This window comes from Lathyrus oleraceus, chromosome 2 (genome assembly GCF_024323335.1).
Source record: "Lathyrus oleraceus cultivar Zhongwan6 chromosome 2, CAAS_Psat_ZW6_1.0, whole genome shotgun sequence".
Taxonomy (NCBI): domain Eukaryota; kingdom Viridiplantae; phylum Streptophyta; class Magnoliopsida; order Fabales; family Fabaceae; genus Lathyrus; species Lathyrus oleraceus.
In genome coordinates, this window is record NC_066580.1 from 223,005,774 (window position 1) to 223,013,093 (window position 7,320).

The following is a 7,320-nucleotide window of genomic DNA, read 5'->3' on the forward strand; positions in this document are numbered from 1 at the left end:
GTGCTGAAAACACACGACCACTACGGGTCAAACCACTAACATCCGCAATGTTAACAATAGAGGAAGATGGTAAGGATACTTCTTTCCCATTTCCTATAGCGACAACATTGTAGCGAAAGGGAATTGCTTTCTCAGAAGATTATGGTACTGGTCCGGCCGGCTTGATGGTTAATGTAGGAGAAACCTTCTGCTTGCTACTATCATACTTGATGATAACAGGCTCGGGGATCCGGAACACTAGAGAAATTACGTTGACCTCGTCAGTATCTTCGTCAACATTTCTGTTTTGAAGGATCTCAATGACTCCTTCATCCAGCATTTCCTGAACATCTTTGCGCACCTGGCGACAACCTCTTTGATTAACAGAACAGACTCGACATCTATCATGGTCATGCTCATAATGACTATACTCACATAGCAAAAGATGCATCTCGACCAGAGATTGTCGAATTTGACTGACATATTTGACTTTGTACTTGCCAGGGAAGCCCTGGACCATGTTGACAGATTTCCCATGCTCGGGCAATGGGTTCTTTTTCACATTAGGACCTACGTCCTAAAAACACAGAATGCCACACCTCACAAGGTCTTGAACCTTGGTCTTCAAAAAGGGTAACAATTTTCCACGTCGTGGCCGGGAGCACCGGAATGGTAAACACAGTGTAATTCGGGCTTATACCACCACTAAGGGTTAGCAGGTATAGCCGGTGGGTCTCTCGGAGTAATCAACTTCCTCTCTATCAAAGAGGGATATAATTCTGCATACGTCATTGGAATAGGATCGAAGGTGACCCTTTTCCTCTCGTAACTCGTGCTGGTTTGATTACTGTTTCGAGGCTGGTAGGCCTGCTGTTGCGGACGGTGTTGTTGATGTTGATATTGCGGATGTGGTTGTTGATTGTTGTATGTTGCTGATACTGCTGATTATCTCTGAAGACAGGTTCTATATGAGCCACCTGGTGCTGGTTACCGGAAGGACGCACGGTCTTCCTCCTCATAGAGGGTCTTCTTGGTTTTACATGGGAGTTCACAGCATGTGCCTCTCCATCTTTCTTCTTTGCAAACGCCCCATATCGTTTGGTAATAGAGCCTTCTTCTCTGGTCAGACGTCCTTCTCTAACCTCTTCTTCTAGACGCATCCCCATATTCACCATCTCGATGAAGTCAGAAGGAGCGCTAGCAATCATCCGCTCATAATAAAAAGAACTCAAGGTCTTCAAAAAGAACTTAGTCATCTCTTTCTCTTCCAGCGGGGGCACGATCTGTGCTGCCAACTCTCGCCACCTCTGGGCGTACTCTTTAAACGTTTCCTTGTCCTTCTGGGACATGGCTCTCAATTGATCCCTAACGGGAGCCATATCCACATTATACTTGTACTGCTTGACGAAGGCCTCGCCAAGATCGTTGAAGGATCGGATGTTCGCATTGTCTAAGCCCATATACCAACGTAGAGCGGCACCGGACAGACTGTCCTGAAAGTAGTGGATGAGCAATTGGTCGTTGTCGGTCTGAGTCGACATCTTCCTGGCATACATGACCGGGTGGCTGAGAGGGCAAGTATTTCCCTTGTATTTTTCAAAGTCAGGGACCTTGAATTTCACATGGATCTTTACATTAGGAACCAAGAAGATCCTTTCCTCTGAGAGTTTTCAATTCCTTGCGGAGCTCAAGAAATTGATCATTCATAGCGTCCATCTTCTCATAAACATCTGGACCTTCAGATGGCTCAGAATGATAGATGGTGTCGTCTACCTTGGGCAAAGTATGCACGACAGGAGGAGGAACAACAAGGACCAGGCTAGATGTCGACATAAAAGCAATGGTGGGAGCAGGACCCTCGGGCACGAAATTGGGAGGCATCCCCCACGGGAATCCGGCTGGCATGGCCGTTAGAACAAAGTGTGCACTGGCTGCAGGCACAGTCGAGGAGACAATCTCAGAGATGACTGTCCTCTGGGGAGGAGTTGAAGGTGTCGGAGAAGACTGGCTCTGGGCAGCCATTAATGATTCCCTCAAGGCACTTAATCTGGCCACTTCCTCTTTCAGCTCGCAGTTCTCTTGTTCCAGATGATCCATCAGTCTTGAAATGTTAGCTCTGGTGTAGTATCGGTGAGTCAGCTTGTCTTCAAAATAAATGAAGAACACAGAGTTAGACCACAGGACAAGAAGCCGGGAACAAAACCTGCTTATGCACATGATGCATGCAATGCTCTTGCATATGATTTGTTTTTTATTTCAAAGGAACTCTAGAGTCTTATTTGCAAATATTAAATATTTATCACATATGGAAATATCTCATCAAATAATATCGGGGAAAAGAAGTACATCATTCTCAACCATATACAGGAGAAAAGGAAAATAATCATCCTATGGATCCCTAGAAACAATCATCTAAAGCTCGGGACACAGGAAGATAGGATGCACGAAGCCTCTTCACCTCTCTCTCGTAGGCTGCCTCCATATTTGCCTTCTCCTTGGCGAGTCGGTCGTACTTCCTCTTCCAAAACTTGGAAGACTAAGGAAGTAGAGAAGTCCATGCATCATCAGGATCATCAATAACCTGATGTTCGAGGAACTCTATCAAAGCGTCCTTCTCCTTGATCTGCTGAAGCAACTCCTCCCTTTCACGGATCCAAGCACGTGATCGGTCTTCGTCTCTCAACTCCTCTACTCCTTGGTTAGGAAGGGTTGAAGGCCCAGCCATAACCAAAGGTGTAGGTCTCAGATACTCGTAAGGCATGAGATACTCAGATGCTCTCTTCCTAATCCAAGCAGTCTATGGCTCCATAGCAACACAATTTTAAGGACCCAACTCTTTCCTTCCTTTCCTTTGAATCTTGCGCCAAGCACGGACCATTCTTCCCTTCAAGCCTTGGGGATCTTTACCCTCCTGGAAGAACACACCTTCTAACAGAATGTTATTAGGTTTATCCTCTAGGGGGAACCCAAGTTGACGACGTGCCAAAACAGGGTTGTAGTTAATCCCACCACATGTACCAAGGAGAGGTACATTGGAGAATTCGCCACAAGAGTCAATAATCTGCACATCGTCATACACACGGTTGTATCAAGAGATATCATCATTAGTGAGAGACATGAGTCTCGTGGACCACCGTAGACATCCCTTGTTCTCATTGAAGGCGACCGTCTGCGGTAAGTGAGAAATAAACCACTTATACAACAGGGGCAAACAACATACAATGGCGCCACCACCCTTTGCATTCCTCATATGCAAAGAGAAATAGGTATCACCCAACAGAGTCAGAACGGGATTAAGAGTAGAGAAAATCCTAATAGCATTCACATCCACAAACTTGTCGATGTTGGGGAATAACACTAATCCATAAATGAGAAGTACCAATATGGCCTCAAAGGCATCCTCACTCATGGCCTTCCCATACAAAGTAGCTTGAGCAATGAGGAACTCAAAAGGGAGACCTTGAATTCCACCTTTGGTAATCATATGAGCACCAACCAGAGATTCATCTATGTGTAACATGTCTGCTATCTCTCGAGAAGTAGGAGTACTCTCCAAGCCACTGAACGACAACTGGTCTAGAATAGGTATACCCACAAGGTAGGCATACTCCTCAAGTGTAGGCAAAAGCTGGAAATCCGGAAAAGTGAAACAACGGTACAAAGGATCATAAAACTGCACCAATACACTCATCAACCCTTCGTCCACCAGAGTGGTCAGAAGAGGAAGAAGCTTCCCAAAACGAGCCTTGAAACCCAAGGGATCTAGTACATAAGATGTCAGATTCCTTAACTCTTTCAAATCTGGTTGTCTGAAACTGTACTTCTTCGTATTCCTTCTTTGTCGTTCCATGTCTGAAAATTTTGCAAATAAACCCCTTAAGTTCCTTGAAAAATTTCTTCATTAATGATAATATGGATGCAAATGGGTGCATGAATGCATGAATGCAACAATCACACTCAAGGATCAAGCAAAGCACACCAAACAAAGGTCATGGGATGGATCATATCATCCTTAATATCAATCATCCATTTTGGTGGATTATGGTTTACACCTTATCAACACCCAAGTTCCATTGATATTAAGGACACATGAACAAATCAACCATGAATCAAGGGTTTGTTGTAAGTCACGAGCATGGAGCCTCAGTTGAGAACCACCCAAAGGGAGTGTACTAGGGTTTAAACCTGCCAAACATGTTCTACAAGAGGTTCCCATAGTCATCATCCCATCTTTCGGATATTATCGGAGAAACGACTACTCGTATTCCAAATATATTCTCAATAGAGACTCTTATGAGTGTAGTATCACGTAACAACCGTATCAAATCTTACACTTGAACGACTTTCGCACTACATCCTAAGAAAAGGCCAAGACGGGCTTGGTAAACTAAGGTTCTTGGCTTCTAAGGTCTACATTGGAAAGAATAATGTCTAACCACAACTTACTTGTGTGACATTATTAATCCCAACATGACCTCCACCAAGTGAATGGACTTGCAAGTCAACTTGCTAAGGAATAACTCCACACAAGTCAACAAGACTACGTCATTCTCCTATCCTAAATGCACTCGAGTCCGGGTATAGAACTCATCTCACAAAGATCACCAAGCATACAAGGGATTAATATTCAAGCAATTCAATCATTACATACAATACAGTAATCCAAAATTGCACAAAAATATGCCACAAAACAATACAATACAACAAGCATGAAAAGTAGGCAAAACCCACTAGGCATAGCATCCCAAGTGAAGTCGCCACTTTTCTGTAGCGGGGTATTCGTTACCATTAGAGATATTGACTAAATCCAAGGTAAATCATACAAGTCGAGTGCCACCGCACTTCTATTTATCCAAAGGAATGGTTAGAAAGCGAACAAAAACGTAATAGTTTTAACAAAAACTAGTAAAAGAGAACAGATATCTGGCTAAGGGGGTTGGTTATGTAATGGAAAGGTGTTAGGCACCCAAAACATCCTAGGTACTCCTAGGGAGCCTTTTTAACATTTGTTGTAAAGGTTGTTGTTTTTGTGAAATTTTTGTTTGTGCAAACATGATTGAAGAGATGAGAAGAGAATATACAAGTTATTTACATTTTGTGTTTGAATGGATAAACCCATTGCCTACGTACCATCTTATAAAAAGATTAGGATCAAAACCTCGTAGTTTGAGGTAAAAATCTCAAAAATGAATTGGTGAATTGATTGGTCCAAAAGCCTTAAGGTCTTTTGTTATCAAAGGGAGAAAACTCAACCTAAAACCACAAATCCACCATGTGAGGATAGCTTCAACATGCTAGTGAGGGGTTAACCCTATAATAAGCATGGAAGACTCATTGTCCATCACTAAGGATATAGGTGAGTATTACATCTACCACAAGGATAACTCAAACCTAATAGCTAAAGGTTATGAAAAAGTTTAGATGAAGAGAGTGGCCATTGAAACCACAAAAGACATTTGAATGGGTTCTATTTACCAATGAAAAGTATGTACAAAATATGGTCAAAGTTGACTTAGAGATTCAGTTCAAAATGAGTATTAAGAAAAGAAAGTTTGGAAATCAAAATCATAAGGCTTAGGTTTCTAATGTTAAAAACAAATGTTAAATGTTTGCACAAAAGTTTTGGCTTGGGTTAGAGTGGAGAGAAGAAGAAGAATGGCTAAGTCCTAATCAAAACAAAAAGGTGAGGGATAAAGAAACAAAACCACAATGGAGTTCCTCTCTTGAAATCATATTGATGATCCAAGTAGCTCCCATCTTTTGGAATAAGCACTCACAAAACATAAGCAATCAAACAAGTCTCTTAAGAGATCCTCAATGTATCTTGTATCTTTCACTTTGGATGAACATAGCAATGGTCCTTCAATTTGAGCTCATAGAATCCCCTAGCACAAAAGCACACACATCAAAAGTTCCATGAAGTAAAACAAGAATGGACAAGAGTGAGTTTAGAGATTTGGTCCCTCTAATCCATCTTCATCATTAAGGTCCATTTACTCCTTTTTTTTTTATAAGGAAAGTCCTAGAATCTAAGTCCAATTCTCCATTATTTTGCATAGGGAAAGTCCTAGAAACTAAGTCCATTTCTTTGCATTTGGTTCACAATAATCAAAACAAAACACAAGCACAATAGTATATACACAATTATGTGCTCAAGTGAGCAAAAGGCAAATGGCATTAACATAAACATGTGCTCAAATGAGCTAAGAGAAAAGCAAATGGATAATATGTGCAAGAATAGTAAATTGCATAAAAATAAAGAGCAAAAAGTAAATGTTAATTGTCAATAGTTAGTGTTAGTAGTTAGTGTGCCATAAGGCAAATTTAGCACTATGTTAAGCAATCGTAATTGGACTTATGTAGAAGTCACAACTATATGAGGCCGGTCAATAATAATGTAGGCAACAACACAAGTTAGAAGTCTTGACTAGTGAACCAAGTTCCAACAACTTGCCATGCCAAAAAGGAAATGAGAATTGATCTTGTATTGGTTAAAGCCTTTTGCATGATTTAGAAAACAACCTATCCTTAATGCAAAGCCATTCACTTGATCAATTGATCAAGATGAATTAGATTTGAATCAAGGAAGATTAAGTCTCCCTAATCAATGCTAACTTATCATCCTTCCACTCATTGATCAAAAGAAAGAAGAAGAAGAAGGAAGGAGGAGATGAAGAATGGATAAGGAAATGGAAAGATCAAAATGCATAAGATGGAATAAGATGTACCAATCCACATATATTGACCAATTGACATTGAAAGTCAAAGTCAAACAATAAGAAATCAGAAATGAGATGGAGATTGGAGATCAAACAATAAGCAAAATATTTTTTGGCATTTTTAATATTAAAATAAACTTGAATAAAAAATAAGGGAAAGGTCAAACATCAAAATCACTTCAAATCAACCTTGAAAGGTCCAAGTAATTTATCCCAAGTTCAACAAGGTCAAACAAAGTTTGACAAAAAATTTCAGCATTTTTAAAAGTCAGAAACTATTTTTAATCAATTAAAAATGAATAAAAATAACCTAATTGAACTAAAATCTCAAATAAATCTCAAATCAATTAAAAAATTGATGAGAATATTTTTCATAGATCCATCATCATCCAAATAGGTTAGGAAAATATTTTTGTATTTTTTGAATATCAAAAACTATTTAAAATGAATTAAAAATAACCAGAAAAGAGAAAATTCACCAAAAATATCAAATGATGAAATAAAAATTATTAAAAATCAGAAATAGAAACTAGAATTTATTTGGAGACTAATGCAATTGGTCCCATAATTTTTGGATTAAAAACGAAGAAGATATTGATTTTTGAAATAAAAGGAAATAAAC